Source organism: Myodes glareolus, chromosome 4, assembly GCF_982192425.1.
Source record: "Myodes glareolus chromosome 4, mMyoGla1.1, whole genome shotgun sequence".
NCBI classification, from domain to species: domain Eukaryota; kingdom Metazoa; phylum Chordata; class Mammalia; order Rodentia; family Cricetidae; genus Myodes; species Myodes glareolus.
In genome coordinates this window covers 101,660,448-101,670,703 of record NC_142029.1, presented here as the reverse complement: position 1 = coordinate 101,670,703, position 10,256 = coordinate 101,660,448, and positions in this window count along the sequence as shown.

Below are 10,256 nucleotides of genomic sequence, written 5' to 3'. Positions count from 1 at the left end.
ACACACACACACACACACACACACACACACACTTTCAGCTCTGCCAGTTCAACCAGTCACATGGCTCATGTGCCCCATTGGCAAATACCCAGTACTCTGACACTTTTCCCTGTCATTTTCACAGACTGGAAAATCTCCCAGACCTTTCCAGTGCTTTCCCAGCCTCACCTTTTGATTAAGTCTGATCTCTGCCTCTAAGTCACCACCTCAGAAGGGGATTTGTGTCTCAAAGTCTTTTTCTTGATCTGTCTCCTTGCTTCACCTGATTTTGCCTCCACAGACTTTACGACAACCTTATGTGCCTCTCTGCATTTCCTTGTTTATTGTGCTTTGACCGTCCACCCTTGCTGGGCCAGTCACTTCATGGAGGCAGGGGTCATGACAGTTTAACTTGCTGCAGTTTGGAATGGAACTTGCTACAACACAATCATTGTTTTCTGAGCAAGGAGACAAGGATCTATACAACTGATGGAACTTTATATATATTTAATAGGATAGTGATGAAAAACAGCATGATTTCCTATTTGTATGTTTGTATATTGTTGTCAGTTGCAGAGTCTCATTTAGGAATCTGAATTTACAAGCATTTTTGGAGTGTGTGTTTGTGGGTATATACTTGTGTAGTGTTTGTGTTGCTGTCTGAATCACTCAGCATGGCACAAAGACTGTGTAGCCTGAAGACACTTGATGCTCTACCCCTTGCTAATTTCATGACAAAGCATGTTTCTGTCTTCTCCGAACCCAGGGTTACTTCATTGTAATTTGGAAAATAAATGTACCTATTTCATAGGTTTATTATGAATCAGACAGTCAGCTTAAAACTCTATGAATGAGAACTATTATAAAGAAGCCCTGTTCTAGTAGGGCATATCCCCCACTCCCTCCCACGGCCTCTTCTTTTGCATCTTCTTGATAAAGGGTGTCACTCTGTAACCCCATGCTGGCCTGTAACTCACTATGAAGCTCAGGCTAGCCTCAAACTCAAAATCCTCCAGCCTCAGCCTCCTAGCTGTAATTACTTACATCAATACATATGACATGAACTTAAAGCTTTTAAATTTACATATAATGATCTTCACTCATTTTGGGGTACAAACAATTTTTACAAATCCACACAACTGTGTTCAGTATTCCCACTGTTCTTACTGCCCTGTGTACTGCTGTATCAGTGTCCTTGCTCTCTGAACTCCTGTCACCTACTGACCAGCACTTCCTCCCATAATTTTACCTTTTCCAGGGTTTCACGTTAATGGATTCTCTGCATACAACTTTGGAGCCTTTGAACATGAAGCATAGTGAGTTTGGCGTGTGTTGCACACATGAACAATTTGTTTTGTTCTTTGACTGGATTCCCTATTCATTGTTCATTCGCTAATTAAAGTGCATCTCATAGTTTCCAGTTTTTAGTTTCCAGTTTTAGTGAATTACCGACAAGCTGCTGCATTCCTTACCTTAAAGTGAGATTCCTGAGTCACATAGGAGGAGCGTGTTGGGGCCTACAGTATACTGATGGAATCTTTTCCAAAATACTGAGGCTCTGAGTTCTTGCTAACATTTTATAGTGTTATACTTTTATTTCAACATTAGTACTCATAGTTTGGATTATGAATAAGGTGACTTTGAACTCTCTTGTCCTAATGATTAACACAGTTAACTGTCTTTTCATGGTGCCTGTTTGCTATCTCTATGTTCACATACCCAGTGGTTGGAGAAACTGTCTAAATTTATGACATGCTTTAGAATATTGCTATTTCCATTTTGTTATATTTTAGAGTATTTTATATATTCTGGCTGCAAGCCTTTTGGCATATGCATATTCTAAAAATGTTTCTGTAGTAGCCTGGCTTGTCTTTGCATTCTTTTGGTGTTAATTTTGTTGGGAAGATTCTCAACTTCTGACTAATTCCAATTTATGAATTTCTCATGCATACATCAGAATGGGGGTCAAATATAAGGATCCTTTTAGCTAACAGTATAATATAATAACTTTCCTCATATGTTTGCTTCTGAAGCTTCGTAGCTTTAGATTTTAGCCCTTGGCTCAAGCTGTTGAAATTTCTGCTTTCACTATATTTCACTGACTTTATAGACTAGCAAAGACATCTTACCACTACCTAGTTTGCGAATGACATATGCTTCTCTTTTGATTTAGGCTTTCTTTGAGAGTTATCATTATTATTATTAATTATTACCATTGTGAGACAGGGTCTTATGAAGTCCTAGCTGGCCTCAAACTCGTGATACAGTAGAGAGTAGCCTTGAACTTTGCTAATCCTGCTGCCTCTACCTTCACCCCATCCTCTTATCAGGTCCTGGAACTACAAGCTTAGATTCCTGTAGCCCAGTTGAGTGGTTTTTTTTTTTTTTTTTATCAGGACTTGCAGTTTTTAGCATCCGGATGCTGTGACTCTATTTACTCTTAATAGGTCATTTGGTGGTACTATTTAACACACCTGTAAAATTTCAATATTAAGTATCTTTTTGGAATGACGTGGAAATAAAACTTTTTAGCACTAGAACATTTTTTTTTTGATTTTGTGATATTTTCTATGTATTCATGTCGACCAGGAAGAGATTGAGGGACTGGAGAAATGGTCCAGCTTTAAAAGCACCTGCTGTTTTGCCAAGGACTTGAGCTTGATTGACAGGACTCTCATCAGGTGACCCAAATGGCCCATCACTCCAACTCTAGGGAATCCGATGTTCCCTTCCAGTCTCTGCACACAAGTGCACACACCTGGAACATGGCACGCAGAAACATATAGGCTTACAGAATTTGTTTTAACGATGGTTTGTCTCATCTTTCCAATCTGCTTATCGTTTCTTTTTCTTGCCCCGTCACACTGGTTAGACTTTTGTGTAAGAATGAGAGAAGGAGATAACCTTGCCGTGTTCGCAATTTTAGAAACAAAGTGTGTAGGAAGAGTCACGAGGGGTGGGGGCAGACCTGGGAGGACTGGGAAATGAATGTGATTGGGGCGCATGATGGGACATTCTCAAACAGTAAGTTAAAATATTATGTTCGAAAAATAAAGTGTTTAGTCTTTTTACATTAAATATCAGCTATTCACCACTTCTCTATAAGCTAATACATTTTCCTCTATTAACAGTTGCCTAAGAATTTAAAAACATAACTAGATACTAAAATTTTCAGATATTATAAATAGAACATCACTTTTCCTCCACTTCATTGCTAATACGATGAAACACATTAATTGATTAATGTTGAATGAGTTCTGAATTCCTTCCTAAAATAAACTATTTATTCACAGAGAAAAACTTCTTAAATTTTTTTGCTTCTGTGCTTTTCTTCTATGTTCATGAAAATATTGGCATGAGCCGTAGTTTGGTTTGCGAATATACATCCTCCAAAGGCCTGTTTGTTAAAGGGTTGCTCCATAGCCTGCCCTATTGGGAGAGAGGGGCTCCTATTGGGAAGTAGGGCCAAGGGAAATGAAGTTAGTTCATACAGGTATGGTCTTGAATGGGGTTTAGAAATCTGTCTTTCTGTCTCCCTTTGTCTCTGTCTGTCACTCTTTACATGCCTGTTTCTGTTTGTCTCTCTCTGTCTCTGTTTCTCTCTCTGCTTTTGAGATGCCGTGAGGTACAGTAGGCTTCTAGTATCACATCCTCTTCCATGGCGCCGCTACCACAGGCTCAGAGCCACAGCGCTAAATGACCATGGACTGAAACCTCTGAAACTATTAGTCCAAATAAATCTCCCCCCCATACAAGAACGTTTCGTTATAGCGACAGGAAGCAGCACAGTGTAGTTTAGTATCAGTGTAATTACAGGCTCATAAAATGGACAGGAAGTAATTCCTTTTCTAATTTCTAAAAAATGTTCTTAGAATTATTATTTATTGTAACAAATGCCTCATATAATCAGCTGAGCAAGCGGACACTAGCTTCTTCTGATCCTTGCTCACTCTCTATTTCTGCTTCTTGGTACTGTGAAGTGAGCAAATTTCTCGGAAACAAGCTCCCATTGTGTGTGCCAGGAAACAAGCTCCCATTGTGTGTGCCAATGTGACCCAGACACAATGGAGTCAATGTAGCCTGACCCCGGAAAGTCAAAACAAATCCTCCCTCCTTGTAAGTTATCACAAGTACCTTGTGCTTCAGCGATAAGCTGACTCGGTGACTACTTCCTCTTTGAGGCTCTTGAAAACAATCTTCTGGCACATAGCAGGTCTGCGATGATACAGATTTTTAATGTCTTTGTTGTATTTCAAATTGCCTGAAAGCTTCTTGGCTTGAGATACAGCATTTTTCATGTCTTATTAAATATATATGATAAAATCATATCACTCCGCTCTAAGAACTATCCTGCAGTTACAGACCTCTCCTGCATGAGTGAGGCCAATTAACCATTTAGTAGCTTAAGCATCATAGAGCTGGCAAGAATTCTTAAACTGTTCTTCACAGGCAGGTGAAAGAAAGTTTAGAGACATTTTTCTATTCAGGGTAAAGTCCCAACCCACCATGAAGGTAAAATGGAGAGTAGGGTCCTACTGTGATAGTGTGGTCAGTTCCCATGGTTGAACAGTAGCTAACCCCAGCCTCAGTTTCCCCTTTGCATTAAGACATTCCTTGAGAATGAACTGACTTTCTCTGGGTCTCTGACTGCATTAGCTATCATACTCATGACTGAGCTGTGTCTCACCGGTGTTGTTCTCCGTGCTGTGCCGTTCTCATCCCATTGTGAAGCCATAGCCTTAAAATGCTCCGGTTTCCAAACACCAAAGCATTGCTGTTCAGGTGGTCTGTGAGTGCAGACAAGGAGGTTTCGTCTTATTTTCTAAGGCTTTCCTGGGGGTTCAGACACACATCCCGTTAGTCATTCACCTGTGGGTTTTCTGAGAAACAACCCTCCCCAGGGACTGATGCTAAGCGCTTGCACAGTAGGCCAAGAATACTGGATGGCCCCAGGGCCTCACAGGCATCTCACACAATGGCAAAAGTGATTCAGACAGGAAGGATCCTCCCTTCAGGTGACATCTGACATCCACTAAGGGAACACATGTAACCACTTGTACAGGACTTCCTTCCAAGGCGTAGGTGGAACTTCTGAGCATCAGTTGATCCTGGATCCAGGATCCCCAAACTTGAGTACAGACACCTTCACCCCCTCAATCTTCCCAGTGGTTTGTTGCTTGTAAAGTCAAGGAATATTTTCTTGCCCTTATTTCCTTTCAGCTTTGTTTATAGCATGTTCACTAGCTTCCCTTTCCTTCTCCACCCCAGGTGGGTCTGGCCCTTGACTTCCTACTATGGGCACCTGGCCTGCACCCAGCCTAGGAAGGCTGGGGTAAGATGATCTGTGTGATCTGCTAGGACAACAACCTTTGAAACAATTCTTGAGATGTGTTTTGGAGCCTCAGACTTAACCTACAAGGGTTCTTATGCCCCGTGTTTCCCTCAGGGAGTACCAGGGCTTTACCCTTAATAGTCTGCTCTCTATGTCCCCCTTGACCTGGCTACAAACATAAACTGACAAGTCAAGGGGTCCCTTGCTTTCTAGATGTCCCCTTAGGTAAATGGAGCATTTGAGTTTTGATTGCATTTGATAGATTAGATGGAGTAAAATAGAATTTCGAACCGTGGTCCCTTCCTAGGGACATCTCTGATACTTAATTTTCTCATTTGTAAAACTGCTTTATCAAGGTGGTCACATAAGTTACATGATGAGCCTAGCACAGAGCAGGTCTATAAATGGTGACTCTATAATTTTTTTCAGCGCATCTGCCTCATGTCCTTGATGACTGCTGGCTGGTTCCCACTGGTCTTCAGACTTACTTTATCAGATCATACAGCCTCTAGTAATGACTGAGTCAGCCCTTGACTCAGCTCTCATCCGGACACTGTACACTTTCAGCTGGATGATCGGCCTTTTCCGTGACTTTCTCTGCATTTTCTCTGCCTCCTTCACTTTATTATTATTACAGTTCCTTTAGTGTCAGAACACAGTCAAAAGAATGATGCATGGTGACCAATCCTTGGGCAACTGTGAGAGAGGCTCCCAGAAGAAAAGGCAAAGGGCCTTTTACCCCAAGTGCATTTTGTTCCCTGGATTTCTCTTGGATGTTTTTTCATACCTCCTGTATTGCACATTCACATTCAACTTGTAAGACATGTTCATTCTGGTTGGATGTTAGAACATAGCTATAGAGCCCAATCTGGCCAGTGTACCCTGAATCTAGATATGGCCTTCTGCTTTTCTTTCATGCTTTGCCAGATACAATCTATACAGCATGTGGAAGGCAATTGCATTTAAACTGCTCTGTCTTGAGAAAGTTCTGGGAATGGGGCTGCGCTGTTAATATTTAGTATGTACTCACTAGTGTGTTTATTTACATGTTTTTCTGAGCTTAAACAACCTTCCTTAGATCATTGGGTTTTTGTTACATTTGTGTATAAAAGAATACTAAAACTGAACTAAGACTGTCTACAGCAGGAGACTGTAGTCTACCCCATTGTTTAGGTCCTCAGATCCCAGGTCTAGTAGACAAGATCTGTACAGGTCAGCAAGAATCAACACTTAGTTGTTCATATGAGAAAGCAAGGGTGGGCTGCAGATTCCCAAAGAACAGATTTACTCCAAGGCTAGTTCATAAGTGGCTGAATTTTAATGGCTATGCAGATTGTCCACAAAAAAAAATCAAGAGCAAATCGTAGGAACACTCAAGGGATAGACTGTTCCGTGTTCAACTATGCTATCAGTGAGTTCTGAGTAAGAACAGATAGTCATAATAGTAAAACCGCAGGAGATGGTTTTGTGTATGAAGTTAATGATAGTGCACTCATTCCCTTTGTATGTGATCTGGTTCCAACCTCCTTTATGGCCATCTACTGCAAAGACCTTCAATGATATTGCCAGATAAGGCATCTGGTAGGAATTGGATACAATGTGTCTCAACAGGAACACCCTGCCTGGGCTCTAGAATTATGACTGTACAATGCAGAGCTCAGTCACCAAAAACTTCTTTATCTCACCTTTATAAATCAGAAAAGAGATAAGCATTGGGTATACATTGTAGAAAAGTAAGTGTGCAAAAATGTCCCTGAAGTATTAACTTGAAAACAAGTGTTCACAGTGAGCTACTGACGCCCTCTTCCAGCACAGGAGAGAGGATGGGCTCTTCTCACATGTGGATTGCTCATCCTGCTTTCTTCTTCATGCTTCATGCCATTCGTGCCCTTTTGTAGCACTAAACTCCATGGCACTCATAACGTCAGAAATGTGTTTAGCTGTTGTAGGATAACCAAACTAACTTTAAAAAAAGAATTTGTCATGTGTGTTGACAAAGGACTCCTTCTTCTCTTCTTCCTCCCTTTCTAGTTCATGTTAAGCAGGCATTATAGACTGAGTCATGTTCTCCTGTCACACCCATATTTGAACCCTGACCCCCACCAGCTCAAATGTTTAGAACTAAGGTCTCTAAAGTGACAAAATGAAATGAAGTCATTGTGAGGAGAGCAACCATACTTACTGAAGTAAGACTGGGGTCTTTACATGAACAGCTTCTTAGGATCCAGACCAAGGAAAGTGCATGTGAAGACACAGAAACGGCAGCCACTGACTTCCGGATCTCTCACCTCCATCCTTCCGAAATCTCCAGCATACGTTTGGTATGGTAGTCAATGAAGTATAAAGTACTTTCCGCAAGGGTGACCTCTCTGCAGCCATCATCATCCTCTCTCTGAAACTGGTCTCTAGTGGTCAAAAGCACTGCCCAGGAGCCTACTATGAGCCAAGGCCTTTGCTGGTTACTTCCAGTGATAAATGAACATCCACTAAGTTCATTTATGAACGGTGATACCGTGCCTAATGTGTGCAGCATAGCTTTAATTGGTTGATTTTTTTTTGTTATTAATTTTGTTTTTAAACTCTTTCCTGAAATAAAAAATGCCAGTGACAACAAATCACACAGCAGTCACAGGATTTTTAGAGCTGCTTGATGGGGAAGCTCAGTCAATCACATCTGGCTAGGGTGTGGTCACCTGGAGTCAGGTAGATAAACGGGGGGGGGGGGGGGGTTAGATAGGTGCGCACGCTCTCTTCGCTGTGCTCGCCAGACCATTTCGGATTTCGGACCTCTCACTCTGCTAGCGTGAGTTTCTCCCTTTTCAATGATTAAAAATATAACCGTTGTTCTTGAGTGATCTGGTTATTCATCGCACTGACCGGATACGCAGACACTTACAGCTGCTGGTCTTTAGAGCTCCAGAGTTGCCAGTGCTCCGCTGGCCATGGCAGGCATGAGCAGCTGCAGGTGAGATATTATAGTAATGCGTCTGCAGCCACAGCGATCCGCACACAATCCTGTGGTGTCTATTTCTTGATTATGGCATAGCTTTTAAAAATTAAATATATAAGCTCTTGCTTGTTAGAGGAGTGGCGGAGTAGTAATGCTCCTTCGGGTGGCATAAGATCATTTATGAAAAGCCTCCGGGAATAGAGAGTTCCTGGGTGAAGGATAGGCTCCCAGCCAGCAGCAGCTGCTCCGCTGAGCTCTTCACACACCCAGCTGGGGGCATCAATAGCACCACCACCACCAAAGAGTTCTCTGGACTCAGCGACATCAACAATGAACAGTTCTTGGGCTCAGTAGCACCAACCACCGCAAACAGCTTGCTGGGCGGGCGCTTACCTCATCCTCTTTGCCTTGCGTATATTATCGAGAATATTTCTTCAAAACACCATTTTGAGTTAGCTCTCTTTAGCATTCCAATTTTGTAAGTGACGCCATTTTTAAATATTAAATAAATTGCCGGGTTAGAGCAGGAATTCATATCTACTCTCAACTACATAATATCATTAAGGCCTGGACTGCAGTCCCCAGTCCAGCACTGGACATTAGAATAGATTAAGGGTTTATCTATTTTGAGGATAATTCAACCATACTATAGGAATAGAAAACAGAGGGAAAAAAACCCAAAAGGTCATCAAGCATACTGTTGGTGAAACATTCTGCATTGTAACTACTTATCTTTCACATATTTGTTTATTAAACATTATTGATTTCTTACTACTATGACATTACTCCCTGGATAGGAAAACAGAAATAAATGTCACATATCATGTACCTGAGTAGTTCATAACAATAAATAAAAGACTGTCAAAGGCAACCAGATAGTTTTTTGTCTTAATTAAGCCAAGCCATACATAGTTCTGAAGAGGTAATTCTACAGCCAGGAGCACTTGCTCTTGTAAAGGACCCAGGTTCTGTTCCCAGCATCCACAGGATGAACCACCTGTACTACCAGTTCTGGGGTATTCAACGCTTTCCTCTCACCCCCAGACACCTTGAATACACATGGTAAACAGATATACATGCAAGCAAAACATTCACATGCAAAATGAATAATTCCATTTCTTTTTTTAAAAAAAAGCTTAGTTTTGCTTTTTAAAAAAGCCATACAAAGTAGTGAGTTTTATTACGTGCTTTCATAATATTGATTTGTTCTTATTGATTCTCCTTCCTCACTTTGATTATCTATCCCGTCTCCCACTTGCTAACCCTGCCCCCAGTCATCTCTCCTCTTCTGCCTGCACGTCTCAGGTTCTACCCCACACATCCCTGCTGTAGATCTTCTCCCCTTATGATCCTCTTCTAGCCTCTTCTAATTTCATGGCCTGCACTGTCCCACACATACAATACCCACTTGCACTACGTAGGATCTAGGTTCTGTATAGGAGAGAAGCAGTCTGCTTGCCTGAGCCTTGTTCATTTCACCTCAAGACAAATTTCTAGTTCCATCATCCATTTCCCTGCAAAGGCGATTCATCTTCCTGCACAGCTGAACAAGATTCCGTAGCTATCCAGACTACAGCTTCCTTGTTGAACTACTTCTAGGTGGGTTCAGTGTCTAAGCCATAGAAATAAAGCATCAGGAAACAGGAATGAGCAAGCAGCTCTATGAAAGGGCTTGCTGTGTTAGCATGCCTTCCAGGGAGTACGGCTGGGCACATGGTAGTTCTAGCTTCAGTTTGTTGTTCCCTGGTAACATTGTTTCCTACGAGGCTGCACCAGCTAACATTCTCACTAGTAATAGCGGGAGATGGAGCAAGGAAACTGTGGAAAGGGCCAGGTTAGGGGGCATGGACAGAAGAGCCAGGGATGCTCCTATTATTGCAATCACACAGACTCAGAAAGCACAACTCAGGTTTTGAATTCTTGTGTTTCTCTCGCAGTACTTTCCAAGTAACTCCAGGACAAATGTTGTAAGGCTCACAGCCAGAAGATGGTGCT